The sequence below is a fragment of the Lolium rigidum genome, chromosome 2 (assembly GCF_022539505.1).
Source record: "Lolium rigidum isolate FL_2022 chromosome 2, APGP_CSIRO_Lrig_0.1, whole genome shotgun sequence".
NCBI classification, from domain to species: domain Eukaryota; kingdom Viridiplantae; phylum Streptophyta; class Magnoliopsida; order Poales; family Poaceae; genus Lolium; species Lolium rigidum.
Window position 1 is genome coordinate 10,011,756 of NC_061509.1, and position 12,293 is coordinate 10,024,048.

Genomic DNA, 12,293 nt, shown 5'->3' on the forward strand with positions numbered 1-12,293 from the left:
ACACATCTCAAGACATTTTGGTGACATGGCATGCTAATAAATGAAGAAAGAGAGTGATGCGGTAACTAGATATGTTACCATAACATCACACAACTCAAGGCAAGATGAGTCTACAACATAATAAATGATACAATGCACACCACATATAAGTTACTACCCACTATGAAGGTAGTAACCTAGACTAGTAACATGATATATGTTACTAGTCTAAGTTACTCCCCACTATGACCAGTCTTAACTTCTACTTCCACATTAGCATTTGCTCACAAAGATATATATTAGTTGAAACTCGAGCGATATGTTACTAACCAGATTCAGAACTTCAGAAGCTCATACTTTTACATTTGATACTTTGCTCTTTATGTAAAATGTCTGACTATTTTATTTTCCACGAATTGCTTATGATCTCCAGTGTAGATGGCGGTCAAGTACATTCCTAGGAACGGCTGGACCATTCTTTTTAAAGCAGTTGGAGCCAAGAGGATGTAATTGTCTTCATGCCAGGTTGTTCGGTGCTAAAATGATTTAGTCATCCCTTACTCCCTCCACTTCTTATTTCCAAAATAGTTATATTTATTTTTCAGGTGAAGGCATGCGATGCTAATGTAGCCCAACAAAATGAAGGCGTAGCCTACCTGGCTTTAGACATGCATTTCTCAAGCAATTTTCGTTCTACATGTGTGTGTAGTGTAACTTTTCAGCGTACCCATAGAAGTGCTCCCGATATATATTCTAACGACATATCTTTTATCTTTTATATTTAAATAGAAGCACCCCACTTCATGTATTTTCCAAGCCATGCAGCTTGCCACGTCGCCTCAATTGTTCTGATTGGCTCCCTGTCTCACCTCGACACAATTTGAAGGAAACAAAACGACCCAACGTGATTAGCGACTAGGTAGGCTAGCGGTCGTTGCCTTTATTGCCCACCACGGACCTTCACCTCCCGTGCTCATCTGACCTTCTCTATCCTTTCCATCAATATTTTGTTCTTCCCTCCTCGATACTCCGTCCGATCAGACTGCTTTACTCCTAAACACCCTCTCCAGCACGACGGCATGGCGTATTTGGAGATCCACGTCAAGCGGCCGCAAGCAATACTCTGGGAATTGTTGGCCCAGCTGTGATTTGTGTGCGCACATGTTCTCTTTTCATCATTCTACAGAATGGACGGACCATCTCCTGCTCGATTTGTTGTTTCCAAGTTGACATACAGGGACTCTAAAGGTATAATAGATGCCCCCCATAGGGGGTCTCACAACGATCAGAGCATGTGAATCGTCGGATCTCCCCATCTTTGCATCTGGTCCGTTCGTTGTGGGCTCGGAGTTGGCTGTGGCAGCACGTCGGTGCTCTCCCGTTCGTCCTCTCGCTAGATAAAGTGATGCAACGGCGGTGTTCTACCCTCCTGCAGCTGCACACAGGACCCACGTTTGTTTGGGTCCACTCGTCATTGTATTGGGTAAGTTTAGGATGGGTCACGTGAGGCTGCTAGGTGAGACAGACCCAGCCAGCGGGCAAATCCTCCCCAATCCGTATCTTCTCTTTCTCCCCCAATCCTCTCTCCTTCTCCACCCGGCCCTCCTCCTCCCACCCCTTGCTCTGCCAACCGCCGGCCGCCTCCCCGCCTTCTCCACCCAGCTGGCTATGCCCCCGACGGCTGGCTCCTCCACCATCGCGCCCTCTAGCTCCTCTGCCACCGGACCTTCTACCCAAGGCACTAGGGTTTCAGGTGGCAAAAGGGGCAGGATTTTCAGGCCGACCGGGGGCCACGGCGGACCTGTATGGAGATGGAAGGGCGACGTCCAAGGATGCAAGCGGCGCTAGTGATGGAGGATCTCCTCCTCAACTTCGTCTCGTCGGGATTTGGCGGCCGACCGGAGGACACGATGGCCCCGGACGGCGACGGTCGGGCGGCGGCGCTGGAGATGGAGGATCTCATCCACAACTTCGTTTTGTTCGCATCGAGCTCAACCGCAAAGGTAAGATCCCGATCTGACCCCCTCGCTGTGTCGAGACCTAAAATCACAAACTTTCATCTTGCTCATGGTCATGCTTGTGCTGGTGCAGAAAAGGAGAAGAGACTGACTACTCTAGGTCATGTTAGTGGTTACTCTGGCGATTTAATGATATAATTTGGCATGTGAGATCTTGGCATCGACATGGGTAAAGAAACTTCAGGATCTTGAATGCTCTCTGTACATGCTATGAAATAATTTGCTTATAGTGCTATTACACATGAATTTATTCAGGTGATGCCACTAAAGCCTGACTACGCTCTAATTGATTTCCAATTTACATGACATACATATTTCTTAAATATGTGAAGTTGTTCTTTTAATATTGCAGCTTTTGAACAGATAATGCAGACTCTGAACTGAACTAATATTGGAAGGACTCAGAGAAGCCATAACAGTGCTCTTTGCATTCCTAATTGATCAGTACTCACATATATCACTACCATCAGAGATGTTTTGACTACATATTTAGTTTCTGCTGCTAAATTGAGAATTTGATGCTATGAAGGTCTCGGTTCATGTGCCCCTATTATTTGCAGGGAAGAAACAGAGAAAGGCATGCTCGGGGACACTTGCACGTACTAGGAATGTGCCCATGCTCATAGGCCTGCTTTGTTCCTTGCTTAGTTCCAGGTCACTCCTTCCTCCTCTCATCTCTACTTCATTTCTTGTGTGAGATTTGGATGATTGTTCAAATTAATTTGGGGATTAATATATTTCAGAAGGCAAACTTTTCTTTAACTGACATAAATTAAATAACAGATTAGGTAATTTCCACATTTTTTTTTGATTTCTTCTATTAAATTGTTCAGTTATCTTGCTCTTGGTTGATACCTATCATTGCTTATGGCTCTTCTACATTCATTTATGATATATATAGGATTAGGAATCTTGGATGATAATTATAAGAGTCGACGACACAGGAGCATGGTCAAGTGAGAGGTGAGGATTGCACTGATCAGGATCACTTCGTCCTAATTTTCTCTTTTGGCTTTGTGATTCTGTTTTGTAACTCTTCTTTCATTTGCTTAAGTTTCACTATGGATGTATAATCCTTTATAATCCTCTTTAACTATCTAAAACGAAGTAAAGCATCTGGTCTTAACTGATAGGAGTACATGAGAAGAGATTAGTGTTTTAGTAAGAGCAAATTCAGTTCGCTATCGTTTAGCTAGAACGAGAAAGTACAGTGAAAAGTTTCAGATTTTAGATGCACAACAAGATAGCATTATTATGCAGTTTTCAAAAGCATATCTTACCGTGTTTTACTACAGAGTATGGTGCATAATTAATAAGTAAACTACAAGCAATTATATTTCGATTGACGATATTCTCATGCAAGGCCAGTGTTGTTACCTCCTGGTGAAGTGATACCGGTGGTCGGCGCAATTTCATTCATCTTGTTTTGGTGTTTTCTACAACTGTGATGTACAAACTTTTATTTTTGGTTGGTGGCTAGGTGAATTTTGAGTTTTCAATGTTGCTATGTCTGTTCAGGTATGACATGGGAGTACAAGAGAATAGTGCTATGCTGAACCTGTGCCTTGCAAGCTTCTAATTGAATTGGAGAAGCTGAAAGTGTGTTTAGTTGCTGCAAGGGGTGAGGTTTTTCTTCCTTGCTGGTTGGTTGGATTTTTTTCAGTTTCTATTAGTTGATCTACAATTCTTTCTTTCCTCATATAATGATTGGTGGGAATAATAAATAAGAAATGCTCTGCTAGATGTGTGGCTTGTAGGTAGGGTTGCAAATGCAGGATCGCCCATATCATTGTTTAGTCTAAGCAAATTGTACTATTTGGAACGGAATCCGCCCCGCATGTCCTGCCGCGTTGCAACCCTACTTGCGGGTATGCCATGGTTACTTTCTTCTTATGCATGAGTTTCCCTATACCATTGGTTTAAAATATTAAATCTGATTGGTCTATTAACAGCCAGGCATAGTAGCACAAGAAGGAACTTATGTTGGACAGTTCATAGTGGGTTGATTTCTGAATCTGAAATTAAAGATATGGATGACGGCGCTAATAACTAGAAGTTGTGCAATCGTGCCGACTATATTCTTGGCTCTATTCTAATGCTTTCAAGATAAGAGAAAAACTTACAATGCAATATTTGGACTTATTTTCCTTCTAACATGTATTGGAAAATACAACCCAGCTTTCGTCTAAAGGTATGCTTTCAAATAGCATGATTTGTGTGTGGCTATTGTATGAGCATGAACATTTAACATCATCTTACCTTCATGCTTTTAATTTAATTTTCATTAGTGGTTCTACGCTACTGACTTCCAGATGATTTGATTTCTTTGTTTGATGGCATGTTGTCATGCAGAAATTTCTCTATTTACACTATGCTTATCTGAGTGCATACTTTGTGTTATGCCTGTAAGAGGACAAGATCTGGCACTCGGTGTTCTGCATCGTGCAGATTATTTTAGTAAAAATTACCCTAAAGTGGCACTTGGAGATCTATCACACCTTTAGATGGTATAACTTAGAGAAGGTCAGCTTTTCTCTTTTATGTGATTGTCCATTGCTTCATTTCCCCGTCACCATTGCAGTAATATTGTGCCTATTTTTTGAGTAGTCTGTCTTACTTTTGATGTAAATACATTTACAGTTCCGTTGAAATAGACATAACTTCTTCCTTGAGTAGCCTGTCTTACTTTTATTGAACATATGGTGTTTGCCTACACATGTATCATCAGTGCTTCCTACTAGGTATCCATGTTTATTTGATAATAAAGCGGATTAATTTGAAAACTCCAATTTTTAGAGGCAGATAAGTTCCATTATGTGTTTTGCAATTATATTTCAAGAACACTATGTTTATTTGATAAAAACAATTTCTCTGGTCTCCAATTCTTACAGGGGCAGGAAAGTCCCGTTATGTGGTTTTCCAGTGATATTACTACAACCAACTGGCATGCATATGACCCCATTTGCAATCTCTGTGATGACAGAACACTATATAGTTGTTTTAGGTAGTCATTGTTACTTGAAGTGGAAACACTTCCTTATTTAATTTGAGTCCCCTCTAGATATTGCTTCCTGCTAACCGGGCCATGTATTCACATTCGTGACGGGTGATTAGTCTAAGGAGCACACATTTCCACGGAATTGACAGTTTTCTGCACGTTTTGTCTCTGTTATTCATCTATCTAATTAATCCTTCTTTAGCTTTTACCTCGCCTATGTAGATGACTTGACATTGTCTAAATAACTTGATATCTTAGTACATCGTGATGTTCCTAGCCTTGTGTAAAGTAAGCTGTTGCCAGCCACCTAGATTAGACACCGCGTCGGATTAAATTGCAGCTGCCACTTATAGATACTACTAACTGCGTAACAAATATAAGATGTTTTAGTTGGCTATTTTATATCACCAAAATGTCTTATATTTTACGCTTGCGGTGGAATTTGGTAAGCTTGTGCAAACCTCTTTTTCAGAAACTTTCTACTGTAGCGAAAACCCCCACAGCTCATTATTAAAGCCTTGTACAACCCTATATGTTTGTATATTTTTATTTGTAATTACCACATGTTGCATAGCAATTCTTTGAATAACATAGAGATGCTCTCATGGTATTAATGGAGAGTACATTGCAGATTCAGAGTGGAGATGATGTGTTGATAGGTTCAGAAAGATGAAGAATCGATCCTCTTTGCAGGGTAATTTTGCGCTTTATTCTTCCAAAGTTTTACTTTCTTGCAAAAGATCAATTACCTTCAGTTTTATATTGCTCTTCCGGTTGGTTCACACTGAATTTCTCTGTTCTTTATTCCGCAACCGTGATGATTGAATGCATGAGCTCGTGGTTCAGCTATCCTGCCAATTTCTCTAAGGTGAATGATAGAAAGTCTTACCCATTATATGGTTGTTTTTAGTAACCGTAGACAGACAATGGTATCTTGAGCTGCTAACTTATTCATGGGTATCGACCCATGGCGGGGGGAAATTAGCCGCGTACCTCGACCTTGCCCTCTCCGGCAACCAGCCAACGGCAGTAGCTCCGGTATCCGCACCATCTCCCCTCCGCCCCTGCCAGGGTCCCATCCTTCCGCGGCCCCTTCCCCTTCCCCTCCGCCCGCCAGCCCCTTTCCTCTCCGGCTTCAGCTCTTCCTTGAACTCCGGATCCGCGAGCTGCCGAGGAAGCCACCATGGCGTACTAGGTTTCAATCAGGGCTGCCGAGGAAGCCACCATGGCGTACTAGGTTTCAATCAGGATATGACATCCTTCTCCTTGCTCTTCCTCCCCTGCCAGTCTCTGTTTTTGCTTTGTTTCTTCTGTACTCTTTGCTACGAGTTTATAAATGTACATGTATTGTACTGGCTGCTGCTACGCACCATTTTTTTAATAGATTTGCTACTTACATAGTAGGTTGTAGATAGACTGCTACTAATGTATTCTCTACGGCATGGGCAACCAGGTAACCATGTAGTCATGTACAACTCAGTTAGTGCTAATTTAACTTGATGTCATATGCCATAAGCTTACGTGATAAGCATTATAATGTCATGAAGGGGGTCGATCGCTGTAAAACACTTTACGCCATAAAAACGACACCGAAGTTCAACAACTAAGATCTCTAATGTCAGCACCAGTGAGGCGGTAACAGAGAAGATACATGGTTCTAGATGTGCTTGCGACTTCTGAATGTTTAGTATGAGAGAGTAGTGGAAGAAACTATCTCTCATATAAGTAGTATACATTGGCTGATATGTATTGGGATTTAATTACTTGCAGCCTGAAAGATTAACCTAAGAATTTCACTATATTTGGTCTCTCCATTTTCTTTTTTTCTTTTCAATGTCTCTATTCTCTCGCCGTTTCCCCACCCACTGTCCCATTGCAGATCTCCTGGAGTCAACCGCCACTGCCACCCTTCTACAGCTTGGATCGGGAACCATCTTCGCCGAGCATTAACTCTCCTATGTGTACTCATATAATGTCGTTAGTTATTTTTCTTGCTGGGATTATATAATATATGTATGAACTGTACGCTCTGTGGTCATTCATGCTTACAGTTGCGTTGAAGCCATCTACCTGAGATCTCATGTATGTATATAGGACCTCATTACTATTTAATATTATATATCCCTATTTCTCTACATCTTGCCGACTACTTAAAACACTCATAGATCTCATGTATGTATATAGGACCTCATTACTATTTAATACTATTATATATCCTTATATTCTCTACATCTTGCCGACTACTTAAAACACTCATAGATCTCATGTATGTATATATGACCTCATTACTATTTAATATTATATATCCCTATATTCTCTACATCTTGCCGACTACTTAAAACACTCATAGATATAATGGCTTTTGTTGACTAAGCTTTCTTGTACATTGGGTTTGTACTGTAAGAGATGGTGTATTCCCTCTGTCCAAAATTACGTGACACAGCTTAGTCTACACAGGATGGAGGAAATGCTTATGATTCCTAAATATAATTAGCTTATGATGAAGTGTATTACAAAATGATTATATGTGCGAAAGACCGGGGTATCATTCCTCATTGCCGGGATTCAACTATGTGCATACATTTCATTCTTCTTTGCCGAGTGCCTGGACTTCTATGAGTTGATCTTCTGAGTTGATTTATTAGTACCTCTTGATGGTAAAATTAACTGGTCTGAAATATGTATCTAGAGTTTCATGTAAATCTTACTAATCTTACTAATCTTGATTTCTATTTTGTCGATGTAATGCATAGTAGTGTTATTTGTATTGGGATATTCAATTTTCATTCCATTTTTCAGAACCCTAGGACTATCCACCTTAGTAATTTTTTGATACACCTGTTCTCTACACCTTAATAAATTTTTGATACACCTGTGCTCTACACCTGTTGAGTACATTATGGATACAATGTTTTGGGGTATTTTTAGCTTATTTTTGTATGTAAATGGCCCTGTGGTATTTTCACAGTTTTGATTTTAATTTGCATCATTCTTCAGTTTTTTATTTGCGGATTTTAGTCGTCCTCTGGAATAATTCCCTCGAGATGAAGGGCTACTTTCCTCCCCCATTTCATGGTCTAACCAAGATTTTTATTCAGCTCGGTGTCTTGTTCTTGCCAATTTTACTGTCAAACCAAACTGGTAAATGCATGTTTGTCTCAAATGCTCATACTCAACTAACTCTGTATGCAAAAAAGAAAAGAAATTCAGCTGCAAATGGAATTTCTTGAAACCAAACAGAAGGTAATAATTATGTTCTCCGTTGTTGAGGTTGATTCATAGCCTTGTATTTTAGAAACTTTAAACTTGGATGCTCCTCATCGGTTTCAGGATTTGCAAACTTATCTAACGTTATAATCACTCATTTCTAACATACTGATAAGGGGAGAAAAAAGAAATCAAGATGTTCTTAATCAAATGAAAGTAATTTCAATTTCTTATAGATTATTTCTTTCGTGTGCTTTTTCTTGCCCTCTACTAGCCTACATTTAAAATGGGTTCATATGAAAAGTTCATATGAAAATCCATAACAGCATGTTGGATATATTATTACTACTATTTTTGTATTCCTTTCATAGGTATCATCATGGTATTGACATACTGTAGTGTTGCTCAATTCCGTGTAGATGCTCCTACAATGGCGGTGTGAAGAGGAGAAAGAATGAGGTGATACATGGCAGCAGCGGCGGGACAAGTTGTGTAAGATAATTGACACCTTCGCATGGCCATCCTAATGGCTCGGTTAAAAAATGTACATACAATTCAGTTTTCCTACTCAAATTTCTGAGTACGGTGTCATCTAAATGGCAATAACTACGTTTTCTATCTTTGAGTTATACAGGATATGAGCGCGCATGTAGTCATCATTGATGTGAGATTTTTTAGTTCTTTTATTCAGACTCATTGGTCCATGCGATTTACAACTTCTTTGAAACTATCTTACATGCTTCCTTTTTCTTCTGTATATGCACATATCATTATTTGATTGAGTTCCACTTTTGGATTGGTGACACCAAGTCATTGTCTCTCATAATTCAGTTTGATGTTTCATGTTCTCATTAGGAAACTACTTGCATTCACATGCACTGTATTTTGTTCAAAATTATCTTTTGATTACTCAATCTTTGTTTCGGGTCCTCCTGGATGATTCTAATGTTGGTTACGCAGGGCATGCTGAACCGGTGGTCTTTTCCTATTAGAAAATCCTTGATTAGGCAACATGTCCTGAGTGACCTTTATAGTCATCTCAACTGACCAGCCTTCATGATTCAGGTAAAGAAAGGTGAATGGTGTTGCCGATCACTCTGTGAAATTTCTGAAGTTTCAAGAAAACATGAGATTTTTAATGTTCCAGTAGTTGAGATGTTTGATATTTAGTTCGTGCATATTGGTTCACCATTCATGTAAAATCTACCGTAGTTTGGACAATGAGCTTCTAGCCTGGTTGTTTGTTAGCCTTATGGCTGATGGTGAGCTTGCTAGCAGTTTCTGGTTGTACTCAAACATTATAGCTTCATTCGGCACATACATGCTACCGTGGTTTCTACACTCCTTTCATTCTAATCTGTTGGTGTGAAAAAAGGTTCGTGCCAGTCCTGATTTGTTGCTTAGCTTGGTTTTATACCCCCAAGCTGTACTCCAAATTTACCATTTTGCCAAACAATGCGATATGCCATTTGTTTTACTGCCTATTCCTGCTTGCTGCTGGTGATATGATGAGTATGGCTTTTTTGTTGGAGGTCAATTTTCTAATGTACTGCCTATGTAGATGATGATTTTGACGTTTTCTAATGTTTTCTGGTTGCACATAAAGTTATAAACACGTGTTTATGTGCTTTAATTTACCGTGGTTCATACGTTTTGTAAAATCTAAAAAAGATTATCATTTTTCTAACTATACACGTGTCTCACGAGGTCGTGCGCCAAGGCGCACATCTAAATCTAGTTGGAGTAATCCGTGCCTATTCCTGGTTCATTTTTGAGACCTTTTACAGTACCCCCAATTAAATGTGGACCATTCATTTATTCGAATCCAGTGGACAAGGTCGTCTGGTACTCCAACGAATATATCCTGGAGTACCACCACAGGTGGTTAACGGAGTACCGTGGTTTGAAGGGTAAGACTATAATATGGATAATTAATTAGTATATTTCTACGTAGGACATGTACAGTACAGAGTAGATTAGCTGTATCATGAGCAATCGCTCATTGGTATGCTTCCGATTAAAAAGACAACTGTGCATGCATCACATATCCCGATCAATGCTGACCTGCAAACACTGGCCGCGCCGGCAAGGCGGCGCTAGGGGTTCAGTCATTATTTTGTTTTCTTCAGTGGCAATCGCACGAGGTATCGTTCAAGAGGCCAGGACTAAACCGAATCTCTGAAACTAATTTACAAACTAAACTCAGATCCAGACGACATGGACACATGGTAGAACAATCCAGTGCATCAAATCCATTATCTTGTACCAGATCGATCATACAACGGATGTAGAAGGCAGATCGGCCGGGAGGCAGGAATAACCAGGGGCTGGCAGCGCGCGATTGAAGTCGAGCGAGGCGACTGCTGCAGAGCGGACATGGCGGAGAAGATAGAGCAGGGGCGCTGCGGCTGCGGTTACGATCGAGCACGATGAAGACGACGGTCGTATGCTTTCGAAATTCATTGATGGAAAAAAGACTTTAGTACCCTTCCGAATCAATGGTTAGATTTAACCGGTACTCCCGTCCCCTAATTTTTTTTTTTTTTTTGGAGAGCAACCACATATTTCATTAATCAAACACCAAGTTACATGAAGCAACACATGTGGAAACTAAAAGATAAACCGGGATAAAATGATTATCCTGAATTTGCAGATAAAATCCTAAAAGATCGAGAAATACAAAACGATCCTTAGGGTTTCCTGCAACCACCGTAGCCAGCGGCCGCCGTCCAATTCCAACGCCGTCGAGACGAACGCAAGAAGAGACGCCGGGCCTCCACCTTTGCAAGATCCAAAAAAGCACCATCGCCAACGAGGCTTTGTGAGTCGATGAACAGGCCTGCTGCAAGCAGCGAGGCACATGTCGCTGTGGCACGTCGACCGGGGGACGTCCCCGTGCTGTCTTGGACCAAGATACGCCGCCTCCCATCGACGAAGTCGGAGAAGAACGGCATAACCACCACCTCCGGACCATCATCTTCGCTCCAGAAGAACCACCTCGTCCCGGCCCCCAGCGCCGCCGTGGACAACGACAAACGCCAGTGATACGTCGAGAAACAGATCTCGCCAGATCTGAAGAACGGCGAGAAGACCAAGCTGAAGACCTGAAAGATCGACAAGCACACGTTGCCAACAACTCCGAGACGCCGCCGTGAAGGTCGCCGCCGGTGTGGAAGTGGAGTTGTGGCAGATTTATTTGCCCGGGCGCCGCTCCCATCACCCCAACGACGCACCATAGGAGACAAAAACTAACCCTAACTACTAGGCCAGAACGGAGGAACGAGATTCCCCCTTTCTCATACCGCCGCTAGAGCGGCAAGCAGAGGAAGAGGAAACCAGGCCCAACGTGAGATTGGAAAATTGGATCTCCGCCGCCGCCTCGTGAGAGCGGACGGGAAAAAACGGTTCCAATTAAGCTTGAGCCAGCAACTTTGTTGGCATCGGGTACTCCCGTCCCCTAATTAGGAGTACTGGGTACCGTAAAATCCCTCTCATTTTTTGTTGGCATCTGGTTGCTAAGTCGGACTCCATGATCTCTATTAATTCTCTGATCCCTACTTTTTCAGTCTGAAATCACTTTGATTATTGATGGATTTCCTACTTGATCTGAACCAGTAACTATAACATATTTGGATTGAATGATCTATGTTGCTAAGCTTTATTCAGATCTTTTCTTACGATAAATGATGATTCTTCCCAATTCAGCAATGTTCTGCGATCTCCGATTTGTTCAATCTGCCATTGTTGCTACTTCTATTATCTATTATATATTAAAAGTAAATTACGGGCTAACCAGAAATTAGAGAATTAGCTAGAAAATTCCACAAAAATCAGAAACATCTAGCCTTTAAATTTACCATACTAGAATAGTACAACCGTTAGATCTAACTTCAAGTAAATTACCCACCAATGCCAACGACAAATGAAACGCTATTCTCTCTTATACCTATTATTATTTCCCGTCCGTTCCATACAGCTCAAGAAAACGAGCTCTTTGTCTTCTACCCTAATCTTCTAATTACGTCAATTTCTTGTTAGGTCAATTCCTTGAGCAGCTAGGAACGCCGCCGTTCTCAAAAAAATAGGCAGCC

The 12,293-nt window shown here is 41.2% G+C and overlaps 1 long non-coding RNA gene across 5 annotated transcripts; it reads left to right on the forward strand.

Moving 5' to 3' along the window:
• Positions 1-1,903: 1,903 nt before the first annotated feature.
• Positions 1,904-9,536, forward strand: LOC124691268. 5 transcript variants are annotated; one of them, XR_006998885.1, is made up of 9 exons: positions 1,904-1,982; positions 2,071-2,651; positions 2,899-2,960; positions 3,516-3,865; positions 3,950-4,188; positions 4,350-4,520; positions 4,889-5,001; positions 5,627-5,689; positions 6,875-9,536. It is a non-coding gene; the product is annotated as an uncharacterized LOC124691268 (long non-coding RNA). The 5 variants fall into 5 exon arrangements; XR_006998883.1 differs by lacking the exon at positions 4,889-5,001 and having other exon boundaries at positions 6,875-8,238; positions 8,622-9,536; XR_006998884.1 differs by lacking the exon at positions 4,889-5,001 and having other exon boundaries at positions 2,071-2,252; positions 2,350-2,651.
• Positions 9,537-12,293: the final 2,757 nt, after the last annotated feature.